General features: G+C 48.6%; 1 protein-coding gene across 5 annotated transcripts in view; it reads right to left on the bottom strand.

Annotated features, from left to right (window-relative positions):
- The window catches only part of LOC139760810 (venom allergen 5-like), a 155,225-nt gene that overhangs the window by 84,403 nt on the left and 54,299 nt on the right, over positions 1-16,523 (bottom strand). The window contains exon 1 of one of the 5 annotated variants that reach the window (XM_071684448.1): positions 6,764-6,853. The exons of 3 other annotated variants lie outside the window; for them this stretch is intronic. The gene's annotated coding sequence lies outside the window, so the exon portion shown is untranslated. Of the gene's footprint in view, positions 1-6,763; positions 6,854-16,523 lie in introns of those variants that run through there. One more of the 5 variants, XM_071684447.1, reaches the window with a different exon arrangement.

Below are 16,523 nucleotides of genomic sequence, written 5' to 3'. Positions count from 1 at the left end.
GTTGCTATTCAAGTTCCTTTGTATTCATGTGTATGAAGCATCCTTTACACTCAAGCATTTGGCAAAGAAGTAATGTAGGACGTGCGTGCGTGTGTGAGACTATGCGTTGGTAGGGTCGAGTGTTGCGGGGCAAGTGTGTAAGTGCGCTGGGGTTGTGTAATATCTTGCATGGCTGCTATATTGTCAGTAACGAACAGACTGGAAACTTGGATGCTCATCACAGTCACTTTATGCGGATGATGCTCTTGCGTTGGCTGAACGAGTGAGGGAGTTGGGCTTTTATGTGTGTGTTTATGTAGGACGTCAGTTGGTAATTGACTTACGGTTCGGTTCTCGTGTTTGAGATGGACAACCTCAGTGTAAATCATTGTTAACGAAGAGGAACTTCAAGTTTGGAGGGAGTCTTTTTTTTCACGAAAGCGTTTGGGTGACTTGTGATCGATGAAGCAGTCAAAGGAAGTGGAAAAGGTAAATAAAATACGTTAGATAATTCGGGTAAATGGAGTTATGAGTCTCCTGTGTGCGTGTTGGCTGTATAGTGGCAGGTGGAGTGAGGCTGAAAGACAGACACGAGGTCGTGTGTGAAGACTGCACTCAACGCGTCATGTGGTCGCTCCAGTGACACACAACATCTTTTTCATCGTCATGCCGAACGTAGTCTGGAGACTCCAGGACCGTGTGGGAATGGTGCCGGAGAGGATCGTCGGGTCTCGTGTGGGAATGGTGATGGAAAGGATCGTCGGGTCTCGTGTGGGAATGGTGCCGGAGAGGATCGTCGGGTCTCGTGTGGGAATGGTGCCGGAGAGGGTCGTCGGGTCTCGTGTGGCAATGGTGCTGGAAAGGATCATCGGGTCTCATAAAATGAAGGAAAATTTCTCTCGAGGTCTCTCCATCTCTAACATCACTGTTGTCACTGTAATTCATCTTCTCCTGACAGTAATTTGATTGTTGTACGTTCATTTAAAAATAAATGTATACAACTGCCATGCCTTCCGTCTTACAACAGTACACACGTCAATGTCGTTTCTCGTAATCCAAAATCATATTGCTTCTCCCTCAGGATCCCTACCTCAACTTTCTTTCTCCCTCCACCTCCACTGAAGACTGGAGAGTTGTGGCTGCCAGGGATGCAACACGGGTGCCATGGTAGACTCGGTCTGTGGTGCAGCGTCTCCTCAAACCATACCACAAACAACGCCGCAGTAACTCCCTCCTAAACATAATAACACAAACCACAAACACTCCAAACGGCGCCACAGTACCACGTCAACCACGACCCTCCTGTGTCCAGCTACCAGTTAGCAGACCACTCATCCTTCCTGCTGTAGGGAGCTCGATTTTTTTCTCAGTGTCTCCTTCACCCAACAAGTGAGTGGATCACCAGCATCACAACCTCAGAAAATGAATGAAGGTTTGTGATTGCAGGCTTCTGGAGTGACCACTGCCTCCGTAATGGAAGTGGTTGTTCTCAACCTTTAATTTGGGCTATCGCAAGTTCTTCCATCAGAATGACCGCCCCAGGACACTGCAATCATAGACCTTCATTCACTTGTGGGGTTCGTGATGCCGGTGATCCACGGACCGTTCGTGGATTGCGCCACGGATATCAATCCCACCGTTCTTTTAGCTCGCATTTACCCCCGCCTCTTTACAACGGGTACCGAGGCTTATCAATATTCACAATTAACTAATACAATCATGATTCTTACCTGCTTGCATCAGGCGGATTAGTATTCTACACGACGCAACTCACCTGAATACAAAATCATATTCACCAGCGGACGGTGCGCCACTCATATTCTTTCGGAATATTCCTACATGTACGGGCTCATGTAAGAACAATAAACTCTATTTCAACTTGAAATACGACACGAAAGCTCTCAAAAAACTTAGAAAATTGTGTTTCAATGCGAAGGGTACTGTAAACACTCACATGACCAATGACAAGGAGAGTGTAAACACTCACACGACCTACACAAAAGTAAACTGTAAACAAAACCAGTCAACACAGCTGCCAGGAAAGACGGAGAGCGAGGACGAAGGGCAGGCAAGGGCAGGAGGGCCTCAGACCCCCATGCACTACATTACCAAATCTCCTCTCCGGGTGAGTCTCACAGGCCATCCTCCAGGGGCAAACACTTCACACCTCCGGCCAAGACAACATGACAGTCGCATCGTGACCCGCCGAGCTAGATGACCCAGCTTCTCAAGTAACTATGCACGGAGTGTGACCAACGGGAACAGACCCCGCTCCGTGGCCACCTCACACGCCTCCTTTAAGCTGTCGAACGACATCATCACAACGGCCGAGCCTTCCACGCCTACGGTCTTACCCGCCTCCACACACACACACACACACACAGTGCACCTGCCGTGCCCTAACTCATACCTCGTTTGCACACAGCACACGATCCATTCTTTCCTGTCCAACACACTCTACATCCAGACGCCGAGTCCCCAATCTCCCAACACACTCTACACCCACCCAACCCACACTCTCCACTCAGCCCTCCAAACTTTACATCCAGCTGTCATCTTCCAACACACTCTAAACTCAAAACTCACACTCTACACCTAGCCCATACACTCTACACTTAACCCACACATTTTCCTCCTAGCCCTCCACACTAGGTATCCAGCCCTAACACTTCCATTCTCTACGACCAGCCGCCCACTCGATACCCGACCCCACACACCCACACGCACACTTTCACACTCTACACCCAGCCCCTAACGCCCCTAAACCCACACCCAGACACACATACACAAACACACACACACACACACACACACACACACACACACAAGTCTTTCCCTCCCAGTTTCAAATGTCACATAACTCTCAAACGAGTAGTTTTACCTGGAAAATTTTGAAAGTCGAAGCGACGTTTCTCTCTCTCTCTCTCTCTCTCTCTCTCTCTCTCTCTCTCTCTCTCTCTCTCTCTCTCTCTCTCTCTCTCTCCCTTACTCCATCTACCATCTTCGTTACCCTCCATGCTGAACCTTCCCCAATAGGGCGATGGATGTTGAGGGACATTGTAGTCTCGGCCGCAGTATGTGATGCAGAAATTCCAGCGAACAAAGCCTTATCCATGTCCTTCAATGCGATTATGGAATACGATCAACGGGTGATTTGCCTCCTTAACAGTCCTTTCGATGTGAAGTCCTGTGCTCTGAACCCTGCCAAACCCTCAATCACGTTGCATTTAGTCGGGTTGAACTCCAACAGACACGTATCTGATCAGCCCTGGAGTCGATGCCTCTCCCTCTAGGCTGCCAGAGTCCCGGTCTTTCCTCACCTTCCTTATAACATTAACATCTGACGTAAACATGGTCATGTATCACTCCGGTGCTAAGGGCAAGTCTGATCTACACAGACCCAGAACCCAGCCCCGCGGGGCCCGTCCCCGGCGTTCCAACCCAGTTCGAAAAGACAGCTCCGATATGCGTCCATTCCTTCTTTTTTATTATCCTTGAAATGTGTGTGTGTGTGTGTGTGTGTGTGTGTGTGTGTGTGTGTGTCATTCCGTATGTGAACCAGGTCCTGGGATTGACGTGGTCCGTGTGCGTGTGCGTGATGGAGAGAGCGCGAGAGATCGCCTGTTACATGGTAGGCCAGGAACTGTGGTGTAGTCCACCCTGTGGCTAACACGCAGAAGGTCCCGTAAGAAGGCAGTGCGGTAGGTGCGTGTGTGTGTGTGTGTGTGTGTGTGTGTGGGTGGGTGGGTAGGGTTCGAAGCCCACCTCACCTCGGAGAGTAGACTCCACCGCATCTCGGGGTGTGAAGCTCACCTCAACCTGCCACTTCACGCACTCTTGCATTCTCGTCACCCATCACTGATACCCTCGATCCCTCGCATCATATCTGCAGACGCACTCACTCAACTCCTTCCGAAACACTCGCCTCTCTTCCTCACTCCTTTCACCACCAGGTGCATAAGCACTAAGGTCCCTCCACTTTCAATAATCCACTTAATCTATAACTCACATCAGTCTGGACCACGCTTTCTTACACTTTCTCACACATTCCCACAACTCCTTCGTTAGCAGAAATGCCATCCCTTACTTTATTCTCACCCTCACCCTAATCCCTGATTTTACTCCTCAGACATTCCCGAATCATTCTTCCCCCTTCCCCTTGAGCTTAGCTTTACTCAGAGCCAGAACATCCAGGTTCCTCTCTCCCTAAACATACCTTTGTTCTGCTCATCCTGGTTACATCCACGCACATTCAGACGTCCCAGCCCGAGCCTCCGAGGAGGATGACCACCCCTTGCTCGGCTCATTTTTCTATTTCCACTTCTGAAAACCAAAATACACATACCTCCTGACCATCGTCACTTTATGTAAGTTCACATACTCCTCAGACCGAGCTATCTAGCTGAAATTTAGGAGAGCAACTCTGGCGTGTAGTAGCATGAAACAATAATATGATGATTATCGAAGACTGAATAATCCATATAGAGAAAAGAAGAAATTTTGCGCCACAGCTACACTTTTTGAACTAATATAAACAGCGTAACAAAAATGTCTATATTACTAGGATGGACTTTTTAAAGTAATATTCGATTGTCTAAATTGCCGTCTGCTCCTCCGAATTGAGTTTGTTTAATCTTTGTGAAAGCTTTGAAGAGCAGTTCACCCGAGGAACGCTGGCAGTACGTCTTGTTGTTGGGTTTAAAACGTGAGGCTGTTTAAAGCATTGGACGTCTCAGAGATTAACTTATAGGGGTAGTGTGGATGACTGTTTAGGACGACACGTGAGCGTCTACACGGCAGTTTCACTCGTAACAATCGGCTGTTTAGGTGGCACTGAATCAAACTTCAGCAGAGACAGTTTTTTCCTGTAATGGCGGCGTAGAAAACACCTTCAGTAATACTGTCCACTGGTTAGTAGGACGTAAGGTAAGTCAAAGCGGCACTGTACAAGAAGGTTGGTGCACAGTGTATGAGGAATCAAACTGGTTCCTCTGAGAGACACGAACCCATTACGAAAATACGGAATGATGGGACCGGAAATTACGACGCAGAGACCGTCTGTCTGTCAGGCGAATTCTGACGGCAAGACGATAGCAGATGTTGGCACCCTGAGCCTGGCACTACCTCCCACCACGGCCTGCAGAGGAGTGCCACCATCGGCTGTCCAGTAGAGTCAGGATAGAGGACATTGGCTTCATATGGACTGAAAACCTGAGGTCGGATCATTTCGTCTATGAAATCTACTCATCCTGTTACCAAATTCTTACTTTCCCTTCTGTCTGGTTCAGTTTCTACAACGGTCGTGTACGGATTTTAGCTTAAGGAAAAGATGGAAGCACAAAAATAGCCGTAAGTGTTCATCTTCTTGGCTATCGACACCGTCCCAGTGGCACAAATCATACACTGTGTCTACAACAGCCCCTCAGTGGGCCTCTCGCTGTACCAGAGGCCGACACTGATCCAAAATGGCACTGTGATTGGTCTGTGTACCAATACTAGCCTCCAGTGGCACCCTGGCTACCGTGTGAGCTACTGCTGACCTACATAGACGCTGACCAGGCCAACTGCCGGCAGTGATTTAAAGTGGCACTGACCAAAATTGGTGTCAGGATAGACCTTCATTGCCACTGTGACTAACCTAGCTACGAGGACCACCCTATTGTGGCACTGCACTTATTATGTGCCGGCACTGATCTGTGGTGGCACTACGACTATCCCAGGTACCAGCATTTCCCTGCAGTGGCACTATGAATATCCCTAGCGCCATAACTGACCCAGGGTGGCACTAACTCTGCCAGGTGCCAATACTGACCGTCGGTACCACTATGGTTTTCACAGGTGCCAATACTGACCTATACCGGCAATGACTATCCTATATGCCAATGGCAGGACGTGGGACAGCCAGATAACAAGAAGACCTGGTGGTCTGTGACTTAGTTACCTCCTGTGATGGCACAAGATGCCAGCCCTGATCTGTGATGTCACTTTGCCTACTGCAGGTTCCGGGGGTGACGTAAAGTGGCACTGACCATATCGTCCAACAGTGCCATTGAGACTAATCAAGCACCAGTAGTGACTAGTAGGGAGGGATATAGGACTGAACCAAAGCTGCCGGCACTGCGATCAACGAGAGGTCCAGGAGGAACCTAGGGTGACACCAGGAGGCACTGCCGCTACCGATCACCACGTTCAGTCCTCCAGCGTCATCGGCGATGCTGGCGGAGTTGCCTCACACATGTTACGGCGGAGTGAGGCACACTGTCCCCCACATGAAGTGGCACTCCAAGGCAAAGATCGTGCAGCGCCTGGGAAGGGTAACTGGAGAATGGGATCACACTAGCCATACTTTTCTAATATTCTTCTTATGAAATGCAATTCCTCATCGCACTCGGGTTCCCAAACTTTGCTTCCATTTCCAAGACGACTCGTTACGCCAGATTGGAACACAGAACACTCATGTGGTGTGGGTATTGTCGGAGGGAATGTAATGGTTGGAGGCGAGAGGTTGGAGGGAACAGGTCTCGGAGAGTAATGTTGGGGTCTGGGGTGATGGAGATTTGGATTCGGCAAGGTTGTAGAGGCATCCTGGCGCGCGCGCGCGGGCACGGTGCTCAGGCTATGGGTTTGGTTTTTGGAGGCACTGTGGTGTGCCACTGTGGGCGTGGGTGACGAGGAGGATGGTGTCCCACCCCACCCACATGATGGAGGTGGATGACAGTGTGGGTGGTGATGGGTGAGGTGGTGGAGATGTGGGTGAGGTGTGGTGTGGCGGGCTGTGACTGACCTGAGGCAGGGCAGCGAGGTGTAGCGCGGAAGTGATCGCCTCACAGGCCAGGGCAACACTGGCCCGCCCCGTCCCCGCCGTCGCTGGCTGGACCCACTAGCCTCCCTGGCCCGCCCACCCTGCCTCCTTAACCCACCTCCTCACCCTCATACCCCCTACCGGTATCCCTAGCCCACCCCATCACCATCACACCCCCCCTATCGTCCCTCCCCGGCCCACCCTCCCCATTACCCGCACCGCCCACCTGACCTCCCCCCAAAAAGGCTTTCGACAAAGTACCTCATAAAAGACTCTTACGTAAAATTAAAAACCCACGACATAGAAAATGTGTTGTGGTATGCGGGCAGCGGACTGGCCCTCAGATTGGAAACAAAGTGTCGGGTTAAATGGGGAAACTCCCGACTGACTTAGCGTGACCATCGGGGTGCCACAAGGATCAGTCCTGAGACCCACACTTATCGTTATCTGTGTCAGTGACCTGGCAGACGAGGACTCAGCAGTAGCATCCTAAATATTCGCCTGTGAAACATGTTTAGAATCAAAAAGTGACAACCAAAGGATTCAAAAGGTATTTGCACATATTGTTAGGGGGTCAGTGACATTTTAGATGAAGATGAGTGTGTATAGTGATGTCTTCTGGTGAGAAAAATATACATCAGGATTATACAAATGCAAATCTGCACATAACAAAGTCAGGAAACTACTGGGTTTCATGAGCAGAATAATTTCCTCTAAAGCAGGAGATACAATACTCTATAACGTCCTCGGAGGACCTCACTTAGACTACGTGGTTCAGTTCCGATCACTAGAGCTGTTCTAAGACGAAGGGAGGCTAGAACGTATACAGAGAAGACCAACAAAACTAAAAATAGTCGCACAGAAAATGAACCTGACAAAGAAAGACTCAAAGATTAAGAATGATCTTCTCTGAGAGGAAGCACAGACTTTACCAGTGATTTTTTAATCATGATTGGACAGATCCTGCAATCATCTAGTATCACATAATTCTGTCGAGGACGAAAAAGCATAATTCGATTTTCTTTTTCACATCGACGTGAGCCTAATCCTCTTCGGGGTCTTCGTAGCCGCGGTAACGACAGAGACATTCAGACAGACAGACAGACAGACAGACTGATCAGCAACGAGCATCAACTGGTACAGTGGGGCACGTCTTGGAATCATCAGCACCACCCTTCTTAACAGGGGATAAGGTGCACAACAGTCATAACGGTAGGTCAGGTGCACAACAGTCATAACGGTAGGTCAGGTGCACAACAGTCATAACAGTAGGTCAGGTGCACAACAGTCATAACAGTAGGTCAGGTGCACAACAGTCATAACGGTAGGTCAGGTGCACAACAGTCATAACGGTAGGTAAGGTGTACAACAGTCATAACGGTAGGTAAGGTGTACAACAGTCATAACGGTAGGTCAGGTGCACAACAGTCATAACGGTAGGTCAGGTGTACAACAGTCATAACGGTAGGTAAGGTGCACAACAGTCATAACGGTAGGTCAGGTGCACAACAGTGGCAGAGGCGGGTATGCGATCCTGAGCGGTGGCATCATTTGACACTCCCTCAGGTCAGCAGACTGTACATTCATGTCGCTTGTGTTACTTTCCCTGTAAGGCCATCTGGTGCAGCACCCTCCCCCACGCCTCCCACAATCCCCACAGTTACCCTCACCACCATCGCCTCCATCATGAACCACTCGCTTCATTTCTTCCGCAGTATAGAGCCAATAGTTGGCTTGTCCGTCAGAATTTTCCATGGACAGTTGCGTCATGTGGTGTGGCTGCAGGCACCCCTCTCGTCGTAACCAGGGTATCATTAACAGCTGTGCTGCTACCGCCAGGGTCTGCCTCACGTCCCTGTGGTTTCTTCCGATGATGCGGACCTACGAGTCCAGGGGTCTCGCCAAGATGTTCTACTGTTCCTCGGAAGCAAGTTGGTCGACGTTCTTATTCACACAATTCGTATGTTCCGAGCTCAGCCACTCCACTTTCGATTATGTCTTCATCTCGAACTTGAAATGATCCACTGATTCGGAGCATTTAAAAAACGAACTGTTCACAAAGTCTTATATCATTCATGTTTCCATATACTCTGATTTGTTACAAAAACCAATAAACTGTTCTCGCTGGAGCAATATCCGTCAAATATATGCTGTACTTCTCATAAAGTTGATATGCTACTTTTTTTCATCAGCTGCTAACCATTTTTGGGCAACATTTCGGAACTGATTCATTCAAATATTTGGTACTGAAGCAGGAGATGTGCTTCCCTAACAGACGTATCACCGTCCACTGCCTACCTTCCTAAACTACATAAGTCACTATGATGTACGCGGGTTCGGACTCGCCCAAGATAGATAGATCTTTAACTTGTTCCAAAGTGTTTGAAGATAAACGTAATGCAGTTATCAATGTATTTTCCTGAAATTCATTGCAAATTATTAATCCTTCATTAATTTTCAAATCTTATGGATGTCTCACTTTTTCAAGAAAAGGGTGAATCGTGTTTCGCTTGAGAAGTATATAGTCGAACCTCACCTCACCTCACAAGAATACAGGTGAATCACGTTCTGCCTCACAGTAATACAGTAACGCATTCTAAAACCTGTTTCTTTGTGCAGTCAGTGGCAGTAATTAGCAAGAGGACCCAACAGGCGAGGGGGCCAGGTGCTTTAGCATTCAGTGGGAAGACCAGGCAGGAATGTCCTTACAGACATCAGCCTCGAACTCAATCCAAAACATCAGTGTTTCGTGTTCTTCCATCGTTGGATATACATCTAATCTTTCCCACTAACATCTTTGATATCTTTAACAGCCTACGACGGGTTAGGTGTCTCTTTTTAGAAGGTACGAGTTAGATTAAAGGCATTACAGCCATCATCATGATCGAGACAGCTCAGAGCAATATGGGAAGAGAGAGTCACTGTGGCTTGGCATGTGATGCCTATGTGTATTCAGTCTCGTGTGGGTACGTGGGGGGAAGGGGGGGGGGGGGGGGGGTAGTATGATGAGTGTGGCACCAGCCTCGACAGCTGACTGGCTGGCTGGCTGGCTGGCCGGCCACTCGTCGACAGTTGGAGGGGCAAACGGAGGAGATGGTGGTGGTCTGCTGTTGAACGAGATCCTCTGCGGCCAAAAGGGGTCACGCCAGAGAGAGAGAGAGAGAGAGAGAGAGAGAGAGAGAGAGAGAGAGAGAGAGAGAGAGAGAGAGAGAGAGAGAGAGAGAGAGAGAGGAGGAGGAGGAGGAGGAGGAGGAGTGCTACATCTCTCCTCTTCCTCCTTCCCCATCCTCAGGTTAGGATAGGTGGCACGACCACACGCCCCTGGGAGTAACATGGGAGATCTTGCCTAGAGACTGCACCAGCCCTTAACACAACAGAATATGGACGGAGGAACATTTCGCAAACATTCTCACCTTGTCTGGCAACACTTTGATCACTGGCGAGGGGGAAAAAATAAAAGGTCAAGATAATTAAAAGATGAATGCGACGTGGGGAAAAGGCGACTCCCAATCTACCTCAGATGCCTTCGCTTTAGACAACTAGACGCAGTGTTAGTAGATTCCGCCTGCAAGTGGTATCACAACGAGCAAGATGTCGCCTTCGGCGGGGCTGCATCATCGACAGCGGACGGGGAAAGGGGTACGGCGTCATTCAAGACCCTGCTCGGCCTTCAAGGAGCCCACATTACCCTGCTTACGCTCCTTGAGCCCCTGAAAGGTAAACAAGCGGGTGTATAAAGAACTAAGTTACTTTTTAATTGGCTTTCACACGGGTGTCTCCGGGTTCTCTGCTGTCCACACGGATGTCCCCGGGTTCTCTGGTGCCCACACGGATGTCCCCGGGTTCTCTGGTGTCCACACGGGTGTTCCCGGGTTCTCTGGTGCCCACACGGATGTCTCCGGGTTCTCTGGTATCCACACGGGTGTCCCCGGGTTCTCTGGTGTCCACACGGGTGTCCCCGGGTTCTCTGGTGTCCACACGGATGTCCCCGGGTTCTCTGGTGTCCACATGGGTGTCCCCGGGTTCTCTGGTGTCCACACGGGTGTCCCCGGGTTCTCTGGTGTCCACACGGGTGTCCCCGGGTTCTCTGGTGTCCCCGGTTTTTTCTGTTGTCCACACGGGTGTTTCTAGGCTCTCTGGTGTCCATAGACACGTGTTCGCAAGGCATCACGGAGAGAGAGAGAGAGAGAGAGAGAGAGAGAGAGAGAGAGAGAGAGAGAGAGAGAGAGAGAGAGAGAGAGAGAGAGAGAGTTCACATCAGGTAAAGTTCACATCAGGGAAATCAATAACAGACACACTCCTGATTCATCATCTCGGTTGTCCACAGCCCAGCGAGAGGATGTGACGAGCTGGGTCAGTCATCCGTCAGCCGTACACTACATAGCTGGTGTGAGAGGCAGACTAGCCTCAAGGTACGGTACAAAAAGGAAATGGTTCCTCCCGATGACGAGAATTCCATCTATACAGATATCTCTCCAACTTGTGATCATATCAATCTCTTCATCTCTCTGGTTAAGGGCGAGTGAGTCCGTCTCCTGGTGGTGGTGGTGGTGGTGGAATACGCATCCCACAGTTGGGGGATCAGAGATTTAACTGTCCACATTAATAAGCAGATGTTCTACACGCAAAATGCCTGGCTACATTACCAAATGGGGTATACCATAAATACCTGCTAACAAGAGCTTGGCGATGTAGATATCCGAGAGCCATTAGCCCGGCCATATAAGCCAGCTGAGCGGAAATGTGCAGACGATAATAAAACCTCTTAAGGAAATGTGGAGTGGATTTGCAGATCAGATCTTTACACATTGACCCAAAGCTGGCAGTGCTACCCATCCCGGCGCGGACGAAGACGTGTTATCTTTAGATTCTTTGTTTTCCTTTAGCATACGTGATTAGCATATGTCATTAGCATATGTCATTAGCATTAATATCAAAGGGAAGCGACGCATTCTTCTCGCATCTGTACCGCAGTCGCCAGAGATATGATCTGCAGTTCAAATACCCAAGGCCTATTTTTCTTAATCTGCTTTTAAGTGATGTTTTGTGTAGTTACGTGGGGAAGTGTTAGTTCCACTGCTAATTGATAAGTGATGGAAGTGTTGATTCGCAAGTTGTGTGTCACATTTCTGTGGAGGAGAGATCAACCTGCATGTGTGAGTGTCTGGGTGGCTGACGCCAAGATGAGGTCCACCTCCAAACAGGTATGCACAGCTGGCATACTCCAGATGAGGTAACCACTACTGTGGTAAACAAGTGCTGGGGTAACCTGAGGTGACCAGTTCAGTGCTGAGTTAGAGCTGTTGTTGTCTCCTGATGAGGCAACAATTGGTACTGAAGACGTCACGGATTCTGGTGAGGTGAACGTTGTTGTGGTAATAGTTGCTGAGGTGACCGTTGTTGTGGTAACAGTTGCTGAAGTGGCCGTCGCTGTGGTGACAGACGCTGTGGCTAGCGAATGATAATAATGAGTCTGTCACTGAGATCAAAGGCAGCTGAGGAAACACTCACCACCGCAGCTGACGTTAACGGCCACGGAGATGACCGCGGCTGAGTTAGGAGCCGGCAGTGGGGGTGGTGAGGTAGTGGCTGGGGAGGAGTGGGAGACGGGAGGGAAGGAAGGGGCGCCCCGGCCCCCGTCCTGAGAAGCAGCAGGAGCACCCGTGTGAGGCACCGTCTCTGTATTTGGTCAGGTGAACATCATAATGTACGATAATTGAGACGCTTTCCCGGGACTCCTGTTCTTGATCATGGTGGATGCTGGTGGAGCGCTCAGGTGGGCGTATTATGCCCCCCCCGTGTTGGGGACGGATGGTTTTTTAAAGGTTTAAAACCCACCCCCTTTTGATGGGTTGGTGGTTGGTTGGGGGAATAAACCCCGCCCAAAACCCCCCGGGGGGTTTTTGGGGGAATTCGGGGAAAAAAATTTTTTTTTTTTTTTTCCACATTTTAATTTAAGAAAAGAAAAGTTCCCCCCCAACCGCAAAAAGCCGGGGCAAAAAAAAAAATTACCAAATTGGGGGGTTTTTAAAAAAAAAAAAACCCAAATTAAAAAAAAAACCCCCTTTGGGTTTTTTTTTTAAAAAAACCCAAAAAAGCTTGGGGGGTTTTTTAAAAGGGGGGCCTTCCCAGCGGGGTTTTAAGAAAGAATAGATAATTGATGTGGCAAAGATTTGCGGTTTTCTGTATGAGGTACTGCAAGTAAGGGATGCCAAAGGAACCATCAGTTCTATCATGTGCGCTGGAGTTCGTTCTGTGTCTGACGTTGACGGGCATAGTGTGTGTGTGTGTGTGTGTGTGTGTGTGTGTGTGTGTGTGTGTGTGTGTGTGTGTGTGTGTGTGTGTGTGTGTGGCTACCTTATCCCCTGTGAACCGGACCCCAAGCAATGGATAATCCACAGACACTAATGATACAACAGATAATCAAGTGAACCTCTCAACATACACAGCAAACCTACTCACCGTCTCTACAGCAAATACTAATGCGACGCAAACCACAAGTAATGTAAGAACTGTACAATGAAGAGCCTGCACGCTAGCAGCCAGCCCAGGTAGCCCCCAGCAGCTGACCACAGCGTCCGTCGTCTCGACACTAGGTTCAACGACCTGACTTTAGAGTTAATTTCAGTATGAACGTTCCCACAGTGAGGGGTTATGTGTTATCTATGACGTAGCTAAAGAAACCGACTCAAAAATATGGTCTCTGTGTCCTGCGAATGTACTTTATCTTTTTGATGTCCTAGTTCTTATAAAATCCAGCTAAAATACTGGGGCACGATTTATCAACAGAATCGTCAGATCCCCCCATACATGATTTCCTCACGACTAATTCTGTTCCAGTTTTCTTTCTCATCAACGACATTTGAATTACCTAGCAGTGATCACTGACCTTATGTGCTCAGTTAGGATCGGTCTGGACGACTTAAAACGCAAAAATAAAGCTGTTATTCTCTATCTTTTACAAGGAATGAATGAGGTTGCAAGATTGTCTGTGAATCATCTTTTATCTCATGATCACCAAAAGAGCGTCATTGGATACGTAACTCAGCATAATGTTTCGCTGTTTGGGAAAGGTAAAGCAAACAGAACAGAAGCTTCCTGGAAACCCAACGACTGTCATGATTTACACCAACAGTTTGTTAGGTATAAGTACAAGGTGCATTACCCGCAGACTCAACTCGTTACATGTATGATAAAATACGACTCTCCTTCCCCTTCTGTAGCTTCATGACTTGCACCATTTCCTCCGTCTTCTCCTGCCTGCTTACAAATTCAAGGTTCCTCCTCATTGCTCTGACCTGCGTCTCCAAAGTTCATGAGCAACTTCTGACCTCTGAGGCGGGCGACTACAAGATGGCAGACACAAGAGCGCTCGGCTCTCGAAGCCACCACAAGATCCAGACCTCAACCTTTTCTATACGTCGACTGTAGACTTTAGTCTGATCCCAGGTATCATGAATGAGAAGGAGTTTAACTCTTCTTACCTTAGTGGCTTCCGTATGTTACTTACAGTCTCTGGTCTTGTCACCTGCCTCCCTATTCCCTGACGTTTATGGCTAGGATTGACGTCAGGAGTTGAAGGCAGTGGTCAGACATGACTCCTTAAGGAAGGATTAAGTGAGGTACATGACCGGCTTCGGAGGGCGAGACATATTCCACAACTCACGCGCTTCATCGGGATGAATCGTCCCAAGAACCTCGACAACACATAGTCAGTTGCCACGATGGTTGGACACATCCATCATCATCCTTGTCTGGCACCGGCAGAGGCACCTCCTGAGGCAAGACTCTGGTCTAATCAGTAATGGGCGATGGACATGCCTAACGCCTTGAACCTGGAAACACTCTGACTCACGGTCCAGTAACTGCACGGAAACACTGTGTCCCATGGCTTAGCAACTGCCTGAAAACGCTTGGACTCATGGCCCTACAGCTCCCTGAAAACAACCTGACTCATGACCCAGCAATTGCCTGGAAGCACTTTCACCCTCACATTCAGGAGCTAATTGAATCAGAATTATATTTTATTGACGAAACTGGTATGTAGAGAATCCAGCTCTGGCAGCAACACGGCTGCCTGAGGTGCAACAACACATTGCAATTATTGGTGCTTACAGAATAACCAGTTTTACTTGTCGTCTGGAAGCACAATATACACTGACGACCTCTTCAAAATCTCTCCGGTTTCTCTGTCGCCAACTGCACCTTAGAAAACGAAAGGATGGACCCGTTTCTGTACCATCTTCGTGTAATACGTCTCCCTTGTTTAGAATAGAGGTAGTGGTGACGCGGTCCTGAGTCAAGACCCAGGCATGCAAGAGGTACTCTGGAAAGCTGAGCTGCCACACGTTCCACCAGAGAAAGTCCTTTCCCCCCAGAGTGTCTCACTCGGCCCTCATACCAATGTTTTTCTTGTGCATGATGACGAAACCTCGTTTGAACAGTACTACAGCGACAGGTAAGGGAAAGACGATCTATTTGTAACTAGAGGATGTAAGACATGGTTAAATAGATAAAGAAGTAACAGGTGAATATATATAATGGTTGTTAAATCAAGAGACATTAGTGATAACAGAGCAGTTATGGTTGCCCCAGTATGTACCGGGAGATAATTATGATACTTTGTGTGTTGTGACGCATGATAATGGGTTCTGGCTTAATAATTCTCAAATCCAATAACACATACGTACCATTATGTCCTCTCACCTTCGCCTGACACTTGGTATATTTGTATTCACTGTACATATATCTTACTAGTGTTACTTTTTGTGTACTGCCTCATTTTTTCTAACAAACGACCCATGAATCAGATACTGAACCATGGCTTCCACCATCGAGCAGGTGTGGTTGAGAGTACGACTAAGAGGGTGATAAGCCGAGATGACGACCTTTCGCGAGTATATGTGAACAGCTGAAGAGCAGGTGGTACGGTGGGGGCAAGTGGTAAAAGCACATTCGAACAGTTCCAGTCAGTTCACGACAGAACTCCACCCTTGAGGAGCAAAATGAGTAACAACTTCACGGTGTGAACGGGATCGCAAGGGATATATATAGATAACAGACGACTCGATGCTCTGTGAAGAGGGTTATCTGCAGGAGGACAAGTACTTAGGAGCATACATACGACGGGATTCTTGCCATCAGATGCGACTAGGGCGCAGTAGCGTCCACTGCAGTAAATACGCATTTAGTTAAGAATAACGAGTCGAGTGAGTTACGTGTTGTCGAGCGTGTTATGTGCAAGGCGGGAAAAGTTGTCAACGATAATGATATCTTGTAAACTCTTCCGCGGCGGTCGATCCATCCTGGAAACAAATCTAATCTAGACACCAGAGCAAAACTTTCACGCCACATTCACACTCGTCCCTCAGCTGATTCACAGAGGATGCATTCGAAAGCGACATCAAATCAAGCAACAAAAACAGATGCGGCAAAAAGACCTTAGCAGATTTAATCTTCGTCAGGCTGTGGAGTCATCCACTTGGCCAGCCCCCTGGACTAACAGAGCTGCTCTGTGGAAGTATCGCTTAATGAAGAGCATCAGTCTTAATTCCAAGCTCTACGAGAATTGCGATTTGATAAACGTGTTGTGCTTGAGGAGGCTAAGGGGCGTCCTCAAGCAGAGACCTCCCTCAGCGCCCTTCGTCACGCTGCTTGGGGGTGAAGGAAGACGTCAAATCACAGAAAACAATAAACATTTTTGTCCACGTAGACGGAGAGGCGAGGAAGGGCAAGCTCGTGG

Source organism: Panulirus ornatus, chromosome 38, assembly GCF_036320965.1.
Source record: "Panulirus ornatus isolate Po-2019 chromosome 38, ASM3632096v1, whole genome shotgun sequence".
In the NCBI taxonomy this organism is placed as follows: Eukaryota; Metazoa; Arthropoda; class Malacostraca; order Decapoda; family Palinuridae; genus Panulirus; species Panulirus ornatus.
This window is presented reverse-complemented; position numbering and strand designations above follow the sequence as displayed.